Genomic DNA, 24,456 nt, shown 5'->3' with positions numbered 1-24,456 from the left:
GTGTTAGGTCAGCTGGGTTATATTGTGACTCCTTAGACTCCTATATATAGAAAGGAGGTTTTGTCATTTGAATCATTCAAGAATTGTTCATTTATGTAATGTAAAGGAGGTTTCCCCCTCAAAGAGGCTGAATTCTAAGGCGTTGATCTATCTTTTCTATCTTTCCTTGAACTGGTTTCATAACATTTGGTATCAAAGCTTTGGATTCTAGGGTTTCACTGCTCCAAATAGGTCATCGTGGAATTTTCACTATAAACTTTTTTCTGCGACATTTCAAAAGCTAAAGAAAAACCCCATTTGGGAAGACATCACGTTGAACCTCGGGTCCGAATTTTAGAGCTTTTCATGCTATATTTGCGGAGATATTATCTGAGGAAGTTGGTCTTTTTGCAGACTCCTGAATTACATTCCAAACATGTGACCTGGGGAAAATCGTCATAACTTTCTCTCTAAGCATCGGATTAAAAATTAGTAAGAATTTTCAGAAAGAGAACGGACTGTAGTTTCTTGTAGATATTTTTTAGAGCCAAAGGTCGAAACAGTGACTCGTGGCACGTCATACAAGTTCGCTCTACTGAACTACTCTATAATCAAGTCACTATGGGAGATTTTGCATAACTCTTCCTTGGAGAATCCAATTTGGGTCAGACTGGTGGCATTGGAAAGAGGACACAGAGGGCCACTGCAGGTCACAATTTCAGAACTGGATGATCAGAAAGTACAGAGATACATCAGAGGCAATATCAAGCTCCTACAAAGTGAAAAAAGATGTGTAGATTTTTTTAAATTTTTGCTTAAGCTTGGTTTGAAAATCTATTTTGAAGGAATTCAAGGGGCATAGTAGAGCATTATTATTGGTAACTGATCCCCCAAGGAAAGAAAATACAAACACCTAGTAAGCAACCTGAAAGCTATAGCATGACTCATGAAGAAGAAGAAATGCAACATGATATATCAAAATTACAAGAACAAGTGCAACACATGTCACTCTCACTAAAGCTAACAGAAGCTAAGATAAATGGCGTGGAATCTAAGATAAAGGGTGTGGAAGCTAAGATGGATGATTTGAAGATAGATTTTAAGGCAGATTTGAAGAGAGACATGGCAGATCTGAAGACAGATTTGACAAATTTTCTACAAGAAATACGTACTAATGGTGAAAAGGTAGTAAAGGAAACTTATGATGCGAACAAAAGAAATGTTAATCAGGATTTCCTAGACTCTAATGTGGGATTGAAGACCCACCATATCCCAAAAGTCGATATGAGGAAGTTTGATGGCAAGGATCCCGCAACATGGATATTACAGATGGAGCAATTTTTCGATCTCAATAATGTGAAAAACACACAAAAGGTACGTATTCAACTTTATATTTGTGGTATCAATGGCTTTGCTCTCGTAAACAAATTATCACTTGGGCAATTTTTACAGAAGAACTGATAGCACATTATGAGGATACAAAAAGCAACACTTTTTTTAGCCAATTAATAAGTTTCAAACAAAAGGGTTCAATAATGGAGCACATTAAGGAGTTCCAAAAATTGAACATAAGGGTAAAAAATATTCCAGAGGAGCATAGGATTGATGTGTTCATAGGGACGTTAAAGGATAATATCCAACATGATGTTCGCCTTTGGGAACCTAATTCATTAGAGAAGGCATTTAGGTTAGCCAGAAAAATGGAAAGCAAAATTATGGCAACCAGGAAGCATACCACTCACAACTATAAATATGGAAGTGTTGTTTCCCCTAATCTTCCACAACCTATAAGGTTGACACCACAACAATTGGAAGAAAAAAGAGAAAAAGGGCTTTGTTACAGTTGTGATAGCAAATACAGTAAAGGTCATAAGTGTGCTAAGAAGAAATTATTCTACATAGATTGTGAAGAGGAAGAAGAAAAGGAGCAGGAAAGGTTAAAAGAAAAGGATATACTCCAGGAAAAAAGTATAGATAAAGAAGAAATGAATCCAACCATATCTTGTAATGCATTGGCGGGAATTACCACTCATCAAACCATCAAAGATAGAAGGACAAATCAAGAAGAAAAAGTTAACAGTGTTGATTGATTCAGGAAGTACCCACAATTTTATTCATTGTAAGGTAGCAAAAGAATTGAATTGCTTCTTATATCCAGCACCAGAGTGTCAAGTGATGGTTGCAAATGGAGGAACAATAAATTTCTCTGGAAAGTGCCATAATATCAAGCTATCGATGGGAGAATATGTATTGACTAGCCCAATGCTTTCCATTCTAATGGGAGGTGTTGATGTTGTACTAGGAGTCCAATTGCTATAATCCTTGGGTACAATAGCTTCTAATTTTCAAGAACTTTTCATGAAATTTTCTATGGAAGGAAAGGAAGTTGAATTAAGGGGTATTGCAGGGAAACCAAGAAAGATAATCAACTCTAACGGTATGACAAAGCTTCTAAAAAAGAAACAAAGGGTTGTAATTGCACAATTATGTTCGCTAGATGTTTCCACATTGCAATAATCTATTTCTCCAGATCTCCAAAAAGACTTGGACAATCATTCCAAGGTATTTGAGACTCCCAAAGGTCTCCCACCTATTCGTGATCATGATCATGCTATTCATCTGATTCAAAGAAGTGTTCCTCCAAACATCAGGCCATACAAATATCCCTTTGCCCAAAAGAGTGAAATTGGATGTATGGTTGCAGAAATGCTAGAGGCTGGTATAATTCAACCGAGTCAAAGTTCTTTCTCTGCTCCAGCAGTATTAGTGCACAAGAAGGATGTATCATGGTGCATGTGTCTGGATTATAGGGAGCTCAACAAGCTCACTATTAAAGATAAGTTTCCCATTCCCATCATTGATGAATTACTGGATGAATTGCATGGATCAATTTACTTTACCAAGTTGGATCTTCGATCAGGATATCATCAAATCAGAATAAAGACTACAGACATTCTGAAAATAGCATTTAGAACTCATGAGGGTCATTATGAATTTTTGGTCATGCCTTTTGGCCTTACCAATGCACCTTCAACATTTCAAGGTTTGATGAATTCCATTTTCAAACCATTGCTTAGAAAATTTGTGTTAGTATTTTTTGATGATATACTAATCTACAGCAAGTCTTGGAAGGATCATGTTGAACATGCTGACAGGGTGCTACAACTATTGGACGAGAAACAATTATATGCAAAAAGATCCAAGTGTTTCTTTGGAGTACCAGAGGTGGAATATCTAGGTCATATTTTATCTCATGAAGAAGTTAAGGTAGACCCTAGCAAAATTAAAGCCATTAAGGAATGGAAAATCCCCACATCCATAAAGCATCTGCGAGGATTTCTCGGGTTGACAGGGTATTATCGCAAGTTTGTTAAGAATTATGGGAGAATAGCAACACCTCTAACAACATTATTGAAGAAAGACTCATTTTCATGGACTCCAGAAGCAACAAAGGCCTTCAAACATCTTAAAGAGGCAATGTGCCAAGCACCGGTATTAGCTACACAAGACTTCACAAAAACCTTTATTGTGGAAATGATGCTTCAGGAAATGGAATTGGCGTTGTTTTAATGCAAGATGAAAGACCCATTGCTTTTGAAAGTCGTCCAATCAAGGGAAAGTTTTTACACAAAGCTATTTATGAGAAGGAAATGTTGGCAATACTCCATGCACTTAAGAAATGGCGACCCTACATAATGGGAAGACACTTCAAGGTAAAAACGGATCATGATAGCCTTAAATAATTTTTAGAACAAAGATTATCCTCTGAAGAGCAACAAAAGTGGGTCACAAAGATGTTGGATTATGACTTTGAAATCATCTACAAAAAAGGGAAGAAAAATGTGGTGGAAAATGCACTCTCAAGAAAGGATGAGGATGTGGAAGCATTGTTGTGCGCCATTTCTATTATCCAACCAGATTGGATAAACGAACCAAGGGAGGAATGGAAGAATGACGAAGGAGTGTGGGCACTTATTCGAAAGTTACAACAAGGTTCCAATACGTCGGATACATTTAGCTGGCAAAATGATTCTTTATGTTAAAAAGATCACTTATACCTTTGTAGGAATTCCCAACTAAAACAAAATATTCTTATGGAATTGCACACTTCTCCCTTAGGAGGGCACTCAGGATTTTTAAAAACATACCACAGGGTTAAGAAGGAATTTTTTCGGATGGCCTTAAATCGGATATTCAAAAATTTGTGGCGGAATGTTTGGTTTGCCAACAAAATAAAGTTGAAACAATTAAGACACTGGGTCTATTACAACCTTTATCCATTCCAAGCCAACGTCGGGAGGAGGTTTCAATGGATTTTATCACAGGTTTACCCAAGTCTAAGGGAAATAGTGTCATCATGGTGGTAGTTGATAGACCTACCAAGTATGCACACTTTTGTGCATTATCACTTCCATTTAAAGCCAGTACAGTTTCTACTGCATTTATGGAAACAATTCAAAAGCTACATGGAAACCCAAAGATTATTGTAAGTGACAGAGATCCCATTTTCACTGGAAATTTTTGGACAGAATTATTTTCTTGTCTTGGTACTCAGTTAGCTCATAGCTCATCTTATCATCCTCAATCTGATGGGAAAACTGAGATAGTAAACAAATGTTTGGAAGGATATCTTCGTTGCTTTGTATATGATAAACAGACACAATGGGTCAAATGGTTGCCTCTGGCTGAATGGTGGTATAACACTTCCTTCCATACTGCAAAAGAAATGACCCCATTTATGGCACTTTATGGATATCATCCACCATCCATCACATCATATTTAAGAGAAAATTCTAAGGTTCAAGCAGTAGAACATCACATCGAACATCAACAAAAAGTCCTCCAACTCTTAAAGGCTAACCTCGTGTTGGCACAGAATAGAATGAAACAACAAGCAGATCAACATCGTAGCGAAAGAAGTTTTGATGTAGGTGATTGGGTATTCCTACGGCTAAAACCATATAAGCAAATGTCCCTCAAGCAAGCTAAGAAGGATACTAAATTATCACCAAATTATTATGGTCCGTACAAGGTGTTGCAAAAGATTGGTACTATGGCATACAAATTGGAGCTTCTTGCAGCTTCTCGATTGCACCCAGTTTTCCACGTTTCATGTTTAAAGAAGGTTATAGGTGACAAGCTCCCAGTTCAAACAATATTTCCAGAACTTGACGAGGAAGGAAAAATTATATTGGAACCAGAAGCAGTCACAGAAACAAGAACTCAAAAGCTACGAAATCGATCAATTTCGGAGTATCTTATTAAGTGGAAGAACTTATCCGCTGAAGATTCCACATGGGAGGATGAGAATTTTATACAGAAGCATCCAAAACTACTCAAGCATTGAGGACAACACTTTTTTGGAGAGGGGCATGTTGGGTCCCTATAATACTAGTGATTACCCCATTACTATTGTAGTTGCATCCCTTATTAATATTGTTATGCCCCTATTATCCCCATATTGTTATTACTGTGCCCCATAGAATCCCTCTATTGTTATTTTTGTGGCTTTATATTATTGTTGTTAGGTCGGCTGGGTTATATTGTGACTCCTTAGACTCCTATATATAGAAAGGGGTTTTTTTCATTTGAATCATCCAAGAATTGTTCATTTATGTAATGTAAAGGAGGTTCCCCCCTCGAAGAGGCTGAATTTTAAGGCGTTGATCTATCTTTCCTATCTTTTCTTGAGCTGGTTTCATAACATGTTTAGATTAGTTAAATCATTGTAGCAGACTGTGTTCATATTCTATAAATTATTAGAATATATTACATATTTTTTCTTAAATTAATTATAGTTTTTCTTAGTTTAATTTTAGTTTTAGATAGGAAATTGAGGCTTTGTTATAGGGGGTATATGACCATACTAAATGAAAAAAAAACAAAATCTAATTGGAACTTTGATTGGCCAAATGATCACTTGTTGCAGGAGGATCTTTTCCACCTATCAACAATTCCTTATGTAAATTGGATGCAAGCATAGTGGTTGCTGCAGTCGTAATTTTCACTTGATCCTTGTTGACATTGGTAATTCTTATAATATAGCATACTCATCAATTTCTTGTTATAATTTTTATCATTGCATATGACACAATGAAATTACTATTCTTTTTAGTAGTGTTTTACAAGTTTCCCCAAGAGAGTACATTCCATTAGTTTTTGTTTTCATATTGTTTCTTGTAATGTATGTGTGTCATTATGTCCACGAAAGTAGTTATGCCTATGAGATGAAGGAGAACATGACACCTGATTTCATGTTGAACCTAGGTTCGACACTGAGTGTGCCTAAAGTTCCAGGAAAATAGTTCTTATACACATAACTAGCACAAGGAGTTGGGGCAATATTTGCACATTTCTTCAAAAACTTCCCTGCCATTCACTATGTTCTTATATCCATCTGTGTCAAGTATTTAGTTACCAATATAGTTGCAACTAGAGAACTCTTCTTATTTAGATGCATTGGTACCGAAGGAAACAAAAATGTAGAAATGTATTGCTAGGTATGGGTTTAGAGACAAACATACAAGAAATGCCGGCTTTGACAATCAGTTACGGAAATTATAGAAATACTTTATAGTGTCAAAGAACATATACACTCATGATATAATTAATTGACCTGAGACTCAAGAAAATAATTGTGACTGTCCAAATAGTATAGTATTTTGATAGCCTCTTGGACAGAGCCAAATATTGTCTTATTTATTTGTTTTTTATATTGATTCAGTTCAATATCAAGTTTCTTAATCTTCTCATTACTTGTGTCAAAACTCTTGTTAATCTGCATGCATAGGAAACACAAATAAAATAATTAAACTCATATGCATTGCCTACAAATTATCATCTAAAAGAGACTTGTCAACATATATTTATGTAACAACTTGTTTAATAGGATATGATTTTATTATGATCTTAAACTACACATTTATTTGTTTCAAATAAGTTAAATATGTAAAAATAATGACAACAAGCAATTAATTGAGCTTATTCTTCAACTATTTTCCAAACCAATTAAAAAAAATAACTTACAGTCTAGACAACAATCTTGAACTTTTTGCCAAATCAATTAAAAAATATTAGCTTACACTCTGGATAGCAGCCTGAAGCGTTGGATGAAGAGGCTCCTGGTCTATATTTTTCTTAAAGGAAAACATAATCAATAGCTTCTTTGAGATATAAAATTACATGACAAATGGGAAACACGTGGATGAATAGATTGTAGCAAACCCCCTTACCTCACAAAGGAAGGGCAATCATTACTTGTGAATCTGATCCTCATTATCCACTCATGGAAATGGGATTAGGAGGGTGGCACCTTCAGTTTTCTTTGTTTTTTATTTTCTATCCACTACTGTGCATTTAGATCCTTACCTTTCTAACTCACAGAGGAGGGAAATCACCAATTGCATGTTTCCATGCAACAATACACCATGGGCCCGCCAACGACGGATAGGCTAATGGTTGGGGCATACGTGTCTTTTACTTCATGGCATCATCTTGCTCCCGACTCCCAACTTCCCGACCTATTCGCAATTAGCTCATCCTAAAAAATTTAACTTGGGCTCCCTCCGAGCACCCAACCATCGAACTTCAACTGATGCAGGAGCATTCAACCCAATAGAAAATCATTGTAATTAAGTAGACATAGGGGAGTAATGTGTTTTAGGGAAGTTAGTTTCCTAAGTCTCAAGTTAATGTAATATTTAGTCTTTTAAGTGATTTAATTAGATAATGTGAGATGTTTGTAAATCCTCTCGAATATATGAGAACCTGAGTGGGCAATAATGACCAAAGAGTCTAAAGTCAATTAGGACTCTTTAAGAAGTTCCATGATTCGAGTAATTAAGGAGAGCTCTTAGGAATTAAATGGAGATTAGAAGTGGACATAGAGGATAGAGGATTTAGGAGTCAGTTCAGTAGATTTAGGAGTCGAACCAGGATTAGTTCAACAAACCTTTCTGGTATAAATGCAAGCCTACGCTAGAGAAAAAAGGAGGCCACGATATTGAAGAATAGGCCTGTGAGAGATAGAGAAGTCTCGATTGTAATCAGTTGTTCATATCTATATATATATATATATATAGGTTCATTCAGGAATTGTGTAAGTGTGTGAATGAATATCGAATGATTGAATTACATGTAAACTATGAATTCGTAGGTTCTGTGACAGGGTTGCAGGCAGAGTTCTAAAGAAATACATAGAGGAGAAGAACGATTCGGAGGAATCGTAAGGGATTATTGAATCCACTTGGATGATCAGAGTGAAGCTCTGAAGAGAAAGTGATGTAATAATTCATAAAGGACAAGCTCATGAAGAGTGTGCAGTGAAAGAGCAGAAGAACCAGAACCTTTGAAGAAACCGAACCACAAATGGAAATTGAAGAACTAGCCTAAAAACAAGTAAACTAAGAAATGAGAAGTGAAAAAATGATGAACAGCGACCGTTGGATCTTGAATATCAACGGCCAGGAGCTAATCGCAGAGGAGACGAAGGAATATCACATCGGCGGTTTTGTAACAGTGAAAGTGGATTTTGGGCAGCCTAAAAATCGTAAGTGGTGCTAAAGGACGAGCATCGATTCCACTCATCAAACGATGCATGGCAGCAAGAGGCGAGAGGAAACCACTTTATCAGGTGGTTAATCCTTGCGCTTGTTATCTGCCCGATATCAACGACAGCCGTCGAATCTGTTGGGTGCAGATCGATGGTGGAGAATAGGCACACAGGTTTCAATGGTCGGGAGTAATGTCAACCATTGAATCGGAGGATACAACGGATGGTCAAGATTTGATTGGAGGCTTCGGTGATTGGAGATAGGAGGAGGAGTAATGTAGCGGAAGTTTTGATATGGAAGGGCGGACCCGACGATAAATATAGACACAACTTATAAACTTTGAAGTCCGGCCTTATGTGTTTGGGTCTGGATTTCAATGTATTCCTTTGTATTCCATAAAGTGTGTGCCCGATTCATTTAATGTAAAAAGTGGTGTTAACGATTCTGATAGTTGCATATCGGAGTCGGAGGGGTGATGAGGTATATATGTGTTAAAGACCCGTGGAGGAGCGATACCTTGATTGCGATAAAGGTAACCTTGGACTCTGTGCAGAGGCCGTACTAAAAGGAAAAAAAGGTATGTTTAGCATATATTTCCTTTGTAAATGGGTTATAAAGGATTAAGCACCGATAGGAGGAATTTATGTGTATGTCCACTTATAGATGGAGTTAAAATATATATGTGGGCTTAAGGGTTAATAAAAGGTTAACAAAGGTTATAAGGAGGTTTAAAGTCTCGATAAGGAAGAATTAATAGAAGGCTTTAATAAAGGGTTACTGAAGGCTTGATGATTGATTTAATTCCCGATAGAAGGGTTTAAGTGGGTGATTGAGTTCTGATATAAAGGAACTGATGAATAGGGCCTTAACCATTTATGGTAGAAGATTTGACTCCTTTGAGAGTTAAATATCCGGGACAAATGTGTGGATGAATTTTACATGCAGAATGTGGGTAAGAGGGGTAACCCTGGCATCATTTGGTATCAAAGCAGTAATCATAGTGGGGAAAGATTTCCTATGAAAAGGAGTTTGCACACGGAAGAAGGTAATGTGCATAAGTTAATTGATGAATGATAGAGGCTACAACAGAAGATTGTAGGGGAGCTTTTGGAGTTCTTGGGAGATTGTAGAAGTTCCAGCAGAGGCTTGGAGTAGACAGGAACAGAGGATTCCTTGAAGAAAGGTGAGAGCAATATTACTTAGTACAAGTTCTAAAGGAAAGAGGACTTGGAGACCAAACAGAGGACAATCCATTCAAAGTGAAGAAGAATGGGAGACCAAGATCATACATAGATCTTGGAGGTAAGATAATGTGTTTTCTTTCAAATTGAAATCAAAGATTGTAGTTGCAGATGAAACATCTTAGAAAGGACAGCAAGAGAAGTTGTGTGAGGAGAACCAGATGTGTTCTTGAAGGAAGAGTAAGGAAAACACTCTAAAGGAGAAGTGGAAGTGAACCTGAAAAATCCAACAAGAGATTGGACAGAGAGGACAGCTGAAGTGTTCTCAAGAGAGAGTGAGAGATTGCAGAAGCCTAGAAGGAGCAAAGGTGTTGCTCAAGAGGAGGTTCCAGATAGAGGACCATGCTTACCAAAATACTGAGTGAGGAGAGCTTAGTGAGGTAAGATTATAGTGAGGAGGACTAGTTGTTGCAGAGGCTTGTTGCAGATGAGTGAGGAGCTCATGAATAAAGAGGAGAAGAAGATGACTACTGATAGTTATAGAAGAGGTTTAGAGAGAAGCCACAGCAGAAGAAATATGAAGAAAGAGGATGCCAAAGTAGATGGAAAGAGGATGAGTCAAGAGGAAATTGACATAGAGATTACAGAGTTAAAAGAACAACTCGGTGCATTAAGAAGGATACCAAAAGAAAGCCAGAGACTAGGATGGGTCTTGAGGAAGAAGCCAGTGGAATGGCATGAGATGCAAAGAAGGCTACAGCAAAAGCAAGTAAGGTGGCTGATGGAAAAACTCAAAGAAGTTGAGTTACAAATGGAAGAGTACATTTGTGAACCAAAACAGGGAGAAATTTTGGGAGAAAGTGAAGATGAAGACTTGAAGACTGAAACTTCAAGTGAGGCCAAAGGGTCACATGGTTTTAAATCTGAAAATTTGTGTATGTTTGTAGGTGAAACATGTAAAGAAGGACAATTTTATGATATTGTCATAATGAAGAAAGAAGACAAGAAGAATCTAAATTATGTTCTAGAAGAAGATGAGATAGATAAGTCTCATATACATTTGGGGAAAGATATCAAGAAACCAAGTGAAGGGCTTGAAGAGATTGAAGAGGAGACCACCGAAGAATTTCTAAGTCATAAAGAGAACTTGGAACAACAAGGAGATATGATGGCTGAAGCATCCAGTGAGACCATAGGGTCTTATGTTTTTAAAACTGATAGTTTGTGTATGATAGTAGGTATTGCATGAGAAAAGAAACCTTTTGAAGATATCTTCAGAGTAGATGAAGATTTAGAAGTAAAAGTTGACAAAGAAAACTTCTCAAAAGAAGAAGAATTTGACTTCATACAGAAAAAAAAAAGTCTATGGATGAGTCTATAGAAGCTGTCATAGAGATGAGGAATCGGGATCTTATTCTGATGAAGAATGAAAGAAAACTGTCTCAAAAAGGTAATAAAATGAGTTTGATTAATGTTATTGATGGAAAACAAATACAAGAGAATGTTAATGCAGATGGTGAGACAAGGATAGCTCTTGGAAGAGGTAAACAGCAAGCGATTAAAGGCAAACTTGGAGAAGAGACTATGTTAGCTGAAAACATAGTAAAAGATCATCAATTCACCATGAAAATAGGCACAGTGGAAATAGCCATGGAAGTTGTTGAGACAGTGAGTAAGAAAGAAGGACATCTACTAAAGGATGTTAAGAAGGAAGAAACCTATGCAAAGGATTTAACATTGGGAGAAAGAACACTAACAAAGGAGTGTTTTGCAGAGGATTATCAATCTGTTGAAGTTGTCAGAAGTATGAAGAAGTATCTTTCAAAAGATAAAAACTGTAAAGTAAAGGAGGATGGGAAATGTCTCTTAAATGAGAGAATCAGTGATTTACTGCAGCAGAAAGAATTTAACAATGCATGGATGTGTGAAGATGTGACAACACAGGAACAAGTTCTTGTGAAAGAAAGAGATGAAATTCAGTTTGAAGAGTTGATATGTGAAACAACAGTTGAGACTGTTGAACCTTATGATTTCCAAACTAATAATTTGTGTATAAATGCAGGAAACATAAGTGATGATGGTTTTATGAAGTGTCACAAAGAAATTACATTTCTGGAATATTTGCTGAGAAATTCAGAGTATGACAGTGTGATTACAAAGGAAGGAGTTCACTATGGTGGACAAGAGCAGGAAGACATCATTAGAGCAGATGATGTAGAAGAGAAACTAATTGAAAGTCTCATGAGTTCTTTTGAGAATTCAAAACAACATACTGATGTGCTGACAAAAAAGAAAGAAACAAAGTAACAAACTGAATAGTTGCCAAAGGAAGATAAGGCACATAAGCCCTGTGTCTTTGACTTTAACAAGTGTTTTTTGAGTGCAGGTTTAGTTGCAGATGCTGGAGGAAATTTGGCACAGATGAGTAGCCAAATCAAAATGAAAGAAGAAGATTATGTGGTAGAACTTAATCCATGGAAAAGAAATGTTAAATTGTTGGAGAGAATGTTGGAAAGTAATGATTCAGTGGAGACAGAAGTAATCATGAGAGAGGGTAAGGATGATAGGGAGGCAGTAAGCAAAGCAAAAGTTGGAACAAGAGTAAAAGAAGAAGAAAAAGTAAGCCAACAGCTACAAATAGAAAGTAACCAGCAACAAATGAGTAAGAAGCAGAACATGGACCAGTCCAAGGATGTACAGGAGACATAGATTGAAGAGATATGGCATTTAATGATGAAGCAGTCCATATGGAGGAAAATGATAGCAGCGGGAAGGATATGTTGGCATTATGACAGAGGTGTTTTCCTTGATGGAAACTCTCTCAGATGATAGATCACAATACAGCAGGTTAATAGCTCAGACTTACAGATCAGACTTCACAGAATGAAGAAAGAGAGGTATACACAGGTTCACGATTGGCCAAGCCACGTATACATGTTGGGTTGTGTTATATTCTTTCCACGACTAGCCCACGTAGTTAACCAGGGGTTAGAGGGGGGAAGGTCACAAGGGGTTTGAGTGGTACCTGTAACCCCACTTTACGGGGTCCGGGGCAGCGCCCCATAAAATTTTGGTTTTGGACCCTATGCTAGGTTGGGCAGACCCACCTATGGTTTTGTGCATGATTTTTGCACATGTTTTTGGATGCGATGGGTTTTGGTCCATGGATTTGGATGCGATGGTTTTCGATTCATGGTATTGTATGCTTTGGCATGTATAAATATGTATTGTAACATTGAAATGAACATAATTAAAAATCAATTTGGCAGTCCTGGTTTTGGGATCCAGGGGAAAATCTCTGTGTATATGTGTTTTATGTGTTATGCTCTCACATTGTTTATTTTCTATGTTTTAGAATTCGTATGAAGGTAATTTATGTACGGGGTTAAAACTTACATTTGATATCAGAGCAGTTTTGGCTTCAAGGGGACGCCTTTGTCGCTGAGGGGTTTCGCTCAGGCCTGTGGTAGACCCTTTTCAGTGGGAGATCTACGAGATCGATTTAGGTGGTTAAAGAAGATGGTGAGTAGTGGAAAAATAGAGATTGAGAAATTTAATGGTCAGAGTTCTGAGTTGTGGAAACTCAAGATGCAGGATCTATTGGTGGATAAAGATCAGTGGATCGCGGTAGATCTAGGTACTAAACCAACGGGAGTGTCTAATGAAGAATGGAAGAAGTTGGATCGGAAGGTAAAGAGCACAATACGATTGTGTGTCTCAGATTTAGTATTGCTAAATGTATCAGGGGAAGATACGGCGAAGTCTTTGTGGGACAAGTTAGGGACTTTGTACCAATCTAAGTCTCTGGTGAATAAATTGTTCCTGCAGAAAAAGCTGTATAACCTGAGGATGAAAGATAGAGACTCAGTGAAAGAGCATCCGAACGGACTTAATACTGTGGTAAGTCAGTTAGCATCTGTTGATATTAAAATTTCAGATGAAGATAAGTGCATCAGTTTTTTGTGTTCTCTACCAGATTCATGGGATAGTCTGGTTATTGCAATAGGTAGCAATGCAACTGCCTTGCATTTTGATGAAATAGTCTCATCCTTGCTGACGGAGGAGATGAGACGGAAAAATATGAAGAGCCAGAATGGTGATGCCTTGTCTGTATGAGAACGGTCCTAGAATAGAAACAAAAATAAGTCATCAAGTGGGAGATCTAAATCTAGAGGGAGATCTAAATCTCCAAGAAAACCTGTAAAGGTGGTGTGCTGGAAGTGTGGAAAGGAAGGGCACTTCAAAAGGGACTGTAAATCTAAAGCTCATGATAAAGGAAAGGGATCTAATGATGCTCCTTTTTTAGAGGTGAAAACCACCTCAGATGAAGGTGGGGATGTGTACTTGGCTTCTTCAAGTACACATGTAGATCATGAGGCATGGTTGATTGACTCAGGTGCATCCTTTCACTTCACTCCCCACAAAGATTGGTTCTGCAAGTATGAGAAATATGATGGTGCTGATGTCTTCTTAGGGGATGATAAGAAGGCTATAATCGTTGGTCGCAGAAAAGTAAAGTTGAAGTTGCAAGGTGGAAGGGTTAGAACACTTACGGGTGTTCTGCATATTCCTGCATTGGCCAGAAATTTGATTTCTGTAAACAAGTTGGATGATGCAGGTGTAAAAACAGTGTTCGAGAAGGATACCTGCAAGATGGTTCGGGGAGCACTGGTATTAATGCGGGGAGTTCGAATTGGAACTTTATACAAGATGCAAGGTAGCACTGTTATTGATGGGTGCAATAGTTCTATGGTTCCTGAAAGTGGAGTAGAATATCTAGTAGTCTCTGGAGAGAAGACCATGTTGTGGCATCAAAGGCTTGGTCATATTGGAGAAAAGGGCCTTCGAATACTTCATGGTAAAGGTATGGTAGAAGGTATGAGTAATAGCTCTCTGGATTTTGATTTCTGTGAAAATTGTGTATATGGGAATCAAAATCGGGTGAGTTTCCCCTCTAGTAGTAAGAGGGCGAAACAGATATTAGAACTTGTGCACAGTGATGTGTTTGGACCTGTAAAGGTTCCATCACTGGGTAAGACTGTGTACTATGTATCATTTATAGATTACTTCTCAAGGAATACATGGATATATTTCCTTGAGAAGAAATCTGAAGTCTTTGACAAGTTTAAATAATTTAAGGCTCTAGTGGAAAATCAAAGAAAGAAGAAGATAAAGGTGCTAAGGACATATAATGGTGGAGAGTTTTTCACCAAGGAATTTGAATAATTCTGTAAGAAGTGTGGTATAGCGCGACAGAAGACTACTCCATATACACCTCAACAAAATGGAGTTGCAGAAAGAATGAACAAGACGTTGATGGAAAGGGAAAGAAGCATGCTTAGTGGTGTCAGGTTAGGACAGGAATTCTAGGCAGGGGTAGTGGATACTACATGTTACTTGGTCAACAGGTCACCTTCATTAGCATTGGAGGATAAGACTCCACAAGAGGTTTGGACAGGTAAGAAACCCTCTCTTTCACATCTAAGGGTATTTGGATGTGATGCATGTGTACATGTTCCAAAGGAGAAATGAACCAAGTTGGATAGTAAATCTGAAAAGTGCATCTTTATTGGGTATAAGGATGGTTTAAAGGGTTATAAGATTTGGAACCCAGTAACAAGGAAGGTTGTGTACAGCCAAGATGTGGTGTTCAGAGAGGTAAAAGATGTTATTAAACATGAAGTCCAACCAAAGGAACCTGTGAAGATAGAGTTTCAGCTAAAGGAGGAAGAATCAGACTCTACAGTAGAGGAGGAATCAGAAGATGAAGAGCCACAAACTCTGGTTGTGAGAAGATCAGATCGAGAAAGAAGGCAGCCAAAAAGGTATAGTCCATCTGCTTTCTGTTCAAATTTTGCTTTATCTATTACTGACGATGATCCCAAAACTGTGAAGGAAGCAGTAGATTCAGAGGATGGCAGACTCTGGAAAGAGGCCATGGTTGATGAAATGGCATCTTTGCACAAAAATGAGGCTTGGGATCTGGTGGAGTTGTCGGTTGGAAGGAAACCCATTGGCAGCAAATGGATGTTCAAGAAGAATACAAATGCATAAGGAAATGTGGAGAAATACAAAGCTCGGGTGGTAGCAAAAGGTTATTCCCAGGTGCCGGGAATTGATTTTGGTGATATTTTTTCTCCTCTTGCCAAGGTAACTTCTATTAGATTACTTTTATCTATTGCTACTGCTTTTGATTTTGAGGCAGAACAGATGGATGTGAAGACAACATTTCTTCATGGGGATCTGGAAGAGGAAATATACATGAAGCAACCTGAAGGCTTTGCGGTGAAGGGTAAGAAAGAACTGGTACACAAGTTAAAGAAGTCTCTATATGGGTTAAAACAATCACCAAGGATGTGGTATTAGAAATTTGATACATTTATACGAGGACTTAGCTTCACCAGAAGCAAAGTAGATCACTGTGTGTATTTTAAATTAATTGGTGACCGTGTTATTTATCTGGTCTTGTATGTGGATGATATGTTGCTGGTTGGAAATGAAAAAGAAATTATCCAGGATTTCAAGACCCAATTTTCCTCCAAATTCAACATGAAAGATCTTGGTGCTGCAAACTATATTTTGGGCATGGAAATTAAAAGAGATCGGGCAAAGAGGAAGCTCTAGTTAAACCAAAGGAAGTATGTCAAGATAATACTGCAGAGGTTTAATATGGAGGATAGTAAACCGATGAAGGTTCCTATTCCTGTAGGTGTGAGGTTATCTACTGAACAGTGTCCCAAGACACAAGAAGAGGAAGAGGACATGTCCCATGTTCCATATGCAAGTGCAGTAAGTAGCTTGATGTATGCAATGGTCTGTACTAGACCAGACATTGCACATGCAGTGGGAGTATTGAGTAGGTTTATGTCAAAACCAGGAAAGGAGCATTGGACAGCAATGAAGCAGGTTTTCAAGTATTTGCGTGGCACAAGTGATTATGGTTTGTGCTACCAAGGAAGACCAGGATTGGACAGAGTGTTGGATATTTGTGGCTTTGTTGATGCAGACTGGGCTGGAGATCTGGATCAGATAAGATCTACAAGTGGGTATGTGTTTAACCTATTCGGAGGTGCAGTCAGTTGGATGAGTAAGAAACAATTTGTAGTGGCACTATGAACTACAGAGGTAGAATACATGGCAACTACTCATGCAAGCAAGGAAGCGGTTTGGTTGCAAATATTGTGTTCAAGTATGGGGTTAGTACAGGAAGCTATAAGGATAGAATGTGACAACCAAAGTGAAATTTTCTTGGCAAAGAACCCTGCGTATCATTCAAAGACAAAGCACATTGATGTTCAATATCACTTTGTGAGGGATATGATAGAAGACAAAAAGGTGTTGGTGGTAAAGGTGGACACTTTCAAGAATACTGCAGATGAATTGACAAACTCTGTGAGCTTTAAGAAGTTCTCTTGGTGTAGAGAAACAATGGGCATCGCAGGGCTGGATAAATGACTAAGCTCTCTTGTGGCCCCCTATGGAAAGAAAACAACAAGTGGGAGAATGTTGGGTTGTGTTATATTCTTTCCATGACTAGCCCACGTAGTTAACCGGGGGTTAGAGGGGGGAAGGTCACAGGGGGTTTGAGTGGTACCCGTAACCCCACTTTATGGGATCCGGGGCAGCGCCTCGGAAAATTTTGGTTTTGGACCCTATGTTAGGTTGGGCGGACCGACCGATGGTTTTGTGCATGATTTTTGCACATGTTTTTGGATGCGATGGTTTTCGGTCCATGGTTTTGGACGTGATGGTTTTCAGTCCATGGTATTGGATGCTTCGGCATGTATAAATATGTATTGTAACATTAAAACGAACAGAATGAAAAATCGATCTGGTAGTCCCAGTTTTGGGATCCAGGGGAAATCTCTATGTATATGTGTTTTATGTGTTATGCTCTCGCATTGTTTATTTTCTATGTTTTAGAATTCATATGCAGGCAATTTCTGTATGGGGTTAAAACCTACAATACACGTGGGTTCATTGTATACAAGTCACGTATACGTACACACGCACTTTCACAAAAGGAAAAGCATGTATACCTTGGAAAACTAAGTTTTTGGTCCGAAGTATTTGGTCCATGGTATTTTGATCCACGGTATGGGTCGAAGGTATCAGGTTCGAGGTATTGACCCTAGGTATTTGATCCAAGGTATTGGTCCTAAGTGGTTTTGGTCCATGGTATTGAGAAAGGCCTAAAACTATAAAAGGAGGAGAAGATCATTAGGCCAATGTACTCAAGCATTGAATATCTAATGAAGAGTGAGATCTAGTATGCAGGTTATTAGGTTATGGTGAATTGCTAGATCTGAACCAAGGAGGAACCTTAGCGGTTGATGGAGGATAAGATCTAATGATGGATCGGGATCTTAAGGCATAAAATGAACTATCATTATGTGTTTTGGCTCATGAATATTCTAGATCTGAATACTGACACATATATTATTCTGTAAATTATCTGATCTGGGCATAACTAAAGTCTGGTATAGCTGAAAAATTATGAATTAATATTTACATATGTATACGTTGGTTGGCTTTGAAGAAAGCGCGTATACACACAGGTTCAGCACATGAAAGTAGCATATACCTTATAATCTATGTTTTCAGTTGTTGTTGTTTGTTGTCGCAGTGTTCTGGGTTCTGGTTCTGTATTTTGGTGACAACATTCTAAAATATCAGATTGATGAGTTGTCAAAGTGATCGATTGATTTGGTTGTGGTTGGTTCAATAAGAGATTGGTTGATGCAAATATGTTTGATGAACGAATAATGTTGTTTATGGATCCAGTCTGAAAATTTATGAAACGTGGTCCCTGGAAGAAAGGAGAAGGTTGTAGCCTTTTGTAGGCCGGCACCTACATACTAGTACACATATCAGCTAGTACAAGAGCTAGGGGGTAGTAGCTCCCTTCCAGTAGAAGCTGGAGAACAAGAGAAGGTTGTAGCCTTCTGCAGGTAGAAGCCTATGTACTGGTATAAGGCTACACTCGTACAAAAATTGTAAACATAATTCTCTTATTATTAAAAGAAGACAGAGACGATTGCAGCAGGTGGTTTTCACCCACTTTGGTTTCCACCTTATATCTTGGTGTTTATGTGTGTTGTTTATGTTTGATGCTTTATTCTTCTTTTACTACACTATCTAATGAATTCCTGATATACTGATTAAAGTTCACTACATGATAATTTGGGTAAATCAGAAGATCTCTACATATACGCTGGTTTCATTAAGCATAGTTGCATATACACGCTAGTTCACTGAGATGAAGTAGCGTATACAAATCAGTTTTGAAAATTAAATTATTGATCTGATAATACTGATTCACTCCCCCTCTCAGTATTATTTCAAACAATTGGTATCAGAGTCGATCCTTCAGAAGAAGCTTGATCGCTTGAAGGTAGATCATCATCATGAGTAATCAAGAAAGCGAGGGATCCATTAGACTTCCAATCTTTGATGGGAGAAACTTTGTTTATTGGAAGGTAAGAACCACAGCCTATCTTCAATCTCTTGGAACAAATGTCTGGGAAATCATGTAAGGAGGATATACATTTCCATCAGCAATTCCTACAACTACGGCAGGTAAAAAGCAATATGAAACCAATGCCAAGGTTGTCAATACATTATTGGGAAGTCTGTCACAATCAGATTTTTTCAAAGTTATGCAGCTCAAATCAGCCAAAGAAATATGGGACAAAATTATTCTAAGCTACGAAGGAGACTCTCAGGTAAAATGTGCTAAACTGTAAGCTCTCAGAATTCAATATGAAACTCTCAAGATGCACAATGATGGAAGTATATCTATTTACTTCTTACATATAGATGAGGTTGTTAATTTCATGAAGAATCTGGGTGAAGAGATAAAGGAAGTTACCTTAGTTGAAAAATTTTTAAGATCCTTATCTGCTAAACTTGAATCAAAAGTATCTGCCATAGAAGAAAAGCAGGATCTACAGACTATTACTATGACATGTATAGCTTCACAGAATCTTAACTGCCTTTGAGATGAGAAAAGGAGGTCCATCAGATATGAGATAAGACGCTTTTAAAGCTTCAAGAAAAGGAAAAGAAGAACTCAATGAATCAGGACATATTTCAGAAGAAGAAGAGGAAGTAAACTTTGTCAAGAAGCTTCAACAGGGTTCCGGAATATTCTGAGGTAAACTACCTTTCAAATGTTTTGCATGTGGTAGAGTCGGTCATTATGCTACCAAATGTCTTCATAAAGATAGATATGATAAAGGGAAGGAATCTGCAAAATGGAATAGAAAACAAAGTGTAAGTAAAAAGAGCTACTATACTCATGAAGATAGCAATGGTTTATCAAATAGTGATGAATATGAAAATAGTAATGACTATAGACTTCTGATGGCTTACGAAGATGATGACTTTTTGGATGCTTTAGATGAAGATGACCTTTATGAAGAAATCTCTAAACTCAAAATATGTTTAGAAGAAAAGAATATGATTATAGATACCTTGACATACCAACTTGCTAAAAGAGAAAAACACAATGAAAAACTAGAATGTGAAATTGTGGGTCTAAGAAAGGATCTTGAGAAAACAAAAGGTGTCAATCTTAGATTTGCTAAAGGATCAGAAACCTTAAATGAAATTATCAAAGTGCATCATTCTCCTCTGATAAAGACAGGTCTTGGATATATTGAAGAAGCATCTCAATCATAGATGTCGTCAACCTCCACTAAAATCTATCTTGATGCAGCAAAAAGCAGTGAACAGTTTGACAATCATCAACAAAGGCATAAAGCATATCACCAGGTAAATCATGCTCAATTTACTTCAAGGATGAATAGAAGCCACAATAAAGCACAGGTAAATCGTACTCAATTTGCTTCAAAGACAAATATCAATAGAAACTACAATCACCAAGTCAGTAGATTCAATAATCGCAAGAACTTCTTTAATGGTCAATGTTTCTCATGTCATAATTTTGGACACAAAGTTGCTCAATATGTTGCTTACAAAACCATCATGACTATCGAAGCACACAATCAAAGGAATGTGACAAGGATCAAGAAAAGTTCCTATAATAACTTTTCTCTTCTTGGAAATGAAATAGAATGCTCAATCTGTAACAACTTTGGCCATGAAGAATTTGAATGCAAGTGTAAATCTCGACAAATATCTCAAAAGGAGCAAACTCCATTAAATCCCAAAATATGGAGAAAGAAAGAACCATGAACATAAATATGTGGTATAGCCTTGTATGCAGAAGGAAAAGAAAACCATTGGTACATCGATAGTGGATGCTCAAAACACATGACAGGTGACAAAGAAAAACTACACTCATATAATGCCTTAGAAAAGGAAAAGATTGTCTCATTTGGAAACGACACTCCTGCTGTCATAAAAGGTAAAGGCTCTGTTTTCTTGAAATAAAAAGTTAAAGCTAAGAATGTTATGTATGTTGATAGCTTAAAGCATAACCTGTTGAGTGTGAGTCAAATGTGTGATCAAGGAAATGAAGTAGTGTTTCGATCAAATGGATGTGTTATTCGTGAGCTTGATACAAGAGAAACCATGATCAAAGGTACAAGAACTCCGAACAACCTATACATACTCAAGGGAGGACAATAACAATGCTATCTAAGAAAAAATGATGAAAACTGGCTATGGCACAGAAGATTGGGGCATCTAAGCTTTTCTCAAATAAGAAAAGCATGCAGATTCTAGGTTGTTCGTGATCTTCAAGATATCAACATTCCTGAAAATATTATATGAAAATCATGTCAATTCAGTAAGAAAACCATATCTCACTTCATAAAAAAGGAAGGGTCAGCTAGTAAGCATCTTGAACTTGTTCATACTAATTTATGTGGACCATCAAGGAAAAAGTCACCTCGTGGAGAAGAATACTTTATATTATTCATTGATGATTTTTCCAGAATGTGTTGGATAGGTCTTCTAAAGCATAAAGATGAAGCATTTGAAAAGTTCAAAGCCTTCAAAGCTTTGGTTGAAAATGAATCAGATCGCAAAATCAAATGCCTCAGATCTGATTGAGGAGGGGAATTTACCTCAGATGAATTCTTTTACTTTTGTGAACAACATGGAATAAAAAGGCAGTTCTCCACCACAAGGACTCAAATGCCTCAGATCTAATCGAGGAATGGAATTTACCTCGGATGAATTCTTTGACTTTTGTGAACAACATGGAATAAAAAGGCAGTTCTCCATCGTAAGGACTCCTGAGCAAAATAGAGTGGTAGAAAGGATGAAAAGAATTGTTCAACAAATGGCTCGTGCTATGCTAGATGAATCTGGAATGCCTGCAACCTTCTGGGGTGAAGCTGCATTCGCCGCCATCACTATTCTCAACCAAGAAAATGTTTTTGTAAACAGCACTCAAACTCCACATGAACTTTGGTATGGTAAGACTCCCACTGTAAAATACTTCAAAGTTTTTGGAAGCAAATGTTACATCAAAAGGATTGATGAAAAACTTGGCAAGTTTGAACCCAGAGCAGATGAAGGTATTCTTCATGGCTACGCATCCCGAAGTAAAAGATATAAATGTTTTTTTTTTTAACAGTGGTTCACAGACACCCTGGCAAGGATATAAATGTTATAATAAAAGAATTGGGAAAATTATTGAAAGTATTGATGTTGTGGTTGATGAAGCATGCAAAAATTCAAAACAAGTAAAAACCAAAGGTTATGACAATGAAGATGATGAGGAACATTTTCCCACATCAAATCACACTGATTCTGAAGAAGAGACCAATGAAGCACCTGTTATGAAACCAGCTCAAGAAAAGATAGATCAACGCCTTAGAATTCAGCCTCTTCGAGGGGGGCAACCTCCTTTACATTACATAAATGAACAATTCTTGGCTGATTCAAATGACAAAACCTCATTTCTATATATAGGAGTCTAAGGAGTCACAATATAATCCAGCCGACCTAACAATAATAATATAAAGCCACAAAAATGCCCACGGGGCTTTGGATTGACGGTGAATGGGTGCCTTGTTAAGGCACTCCTTGCGATAGGTCACCGGTTCAAATCCCCCGTGGGTACTTAGGTTAGTCTTAACATAGAAAAAAAAATATATATATATATATATATATAAAGCCACAAAAATAACAATAGAGGGATTCTATGGGCACATTAATAACAATATGGGGGCAATGGGGGCACAACAATATAAATAAGGGGTATAACTACAATAGTAATGGGGTAATCACTAGTATTATAGGGACCCAACATGCCCCTCTCCTTCAAAAAAGTGTTGTCCTCAACGCTTGAGTAGTTCTGGATATTTCTGCATAAAATTCTCATCCTCCCATGTGGAATCTTCAGCGGATAAGTTCTTCCACTTGATAAGGTACTCTAAAATTGATCAATTTTGTAGCTGTCGAGTTCTTGTTTCTATAACTGCTTCCGGTTCCAATATAATTTTTCCTTCCTCGTCAAGTGCTGGCAATATTGTTTGAACTGGGAGCTTGTCGCCTATAACCTTCTTTAAGCATGAAACATGGAAAACTGGGTGCAATTGAGAAGCTGCAGGAAGCTCCAATTTGTATGCCATAGTACCAATCTTTTGCAACACCTTGTACAGACCATAATACTTTGGTGATAATTTATTATCCTTCTTAGTTTGCTTGAGGGACATTTGCTTATATGGTTGTAGCCGTAGGAATACCCAATCACCTACATCAAAACTTCTTTCACTCCGATGTTGATCTGCGTGTTGTTTCATTCTATTCTGTGCCAACACGAGGTTATCCTTTAAGAGTTGGAGGACTTGTTGTTGATGTTTGATGTGATGTTCCACTGCCTGAACCTTAGAATTTTCTCTTAAATATGATGTGATGGATGGTGGTTGATACCCATAAAGTTCCATAGATGGGGTCATTTTTGTTGTTGTATGAAAGGAAGTGTTATACCACCATTCAGCCAGAGGCAACCATTTGACCCGTTGTGTCTGTTTATCAGATACAAAACAATGAAGATATCCTTCCAAACATTTGTTTACTATCTCAGTTTGCCCATCAGATTGAGGATGATAAGATGAGCTATGAGTTAACTGAGTACTAAGACGAGAAAATAATTCTGTCCAAAAATTTCTAGTGAAAATGGTATCTCTGTCACTTACAATAATCTTTGGGTTTCCATGTAGCTTTTGAATTGTTTCCATAAATGCATTAGAAACTGTACTGGCTCTAAATGGATGTGATAATGCACAAAAGTGTGCATACTTGGTAAGTTTGTCAACTACCACCATGATGACACTCTTTCCCTCAGACTTGGGTAAACCTGTGATAAAATCCATTGATACCTCCTCCCAATGTTGGCTTGGAATGGATAAAGGTTGTAATAGACCCGGTGTCTTAATTGTTTCAACTTTATTTTGTTGGCAAACCAAACATTCTGCCACAAACTTTTGAATATCTGATTTAAGGCCATCCCAAAAAAATTCCTTCTTAACCCTGTGGTAAGTTTTTAAAAATCCTGAGTGCCCTCCTAAGGGAGAAGTGTGCAATTCCATAAGAATCTTTTGTTTTAGCTAGGAATTCTTACAGAGGTATAAGCGATATTTGTACCATAACGAATCATTTTTCCAGCTAAATGTATCAGACGTACTGGAATTTTGTTGTAGCTTTCGAATAAGTGCCCACACTTCTTCGTCATTCTTCCATTCCTCCCTTGCTTCATTTATCCAATCTGGTTGGATGATAGAAATAGCGCACAACAATGCTTCCACATCCTCATCCTTTCTTGA

Source organism: Pinus tabuliformis, chromosome 1_2 (genome assembly GCF_031772625.1).
Source record: "Pinus tabuliformis cultivar Carrire ecotype Pingquan chromosome 1_2, CPIR1, whole genome shotgun sequence".
Taxonomy (NCBI): domain Eukaryota; kingdom Viridiplantae; phylum Streptophyta; class Pinopsida; order Pinales; family Pinaceae; genus Pinus; species Pinus tabuliformis.
The sequence above is the reverse complement of the archived record's forward strand: the minus strand, read 5'-3'. Positions refer to the sequence as shown.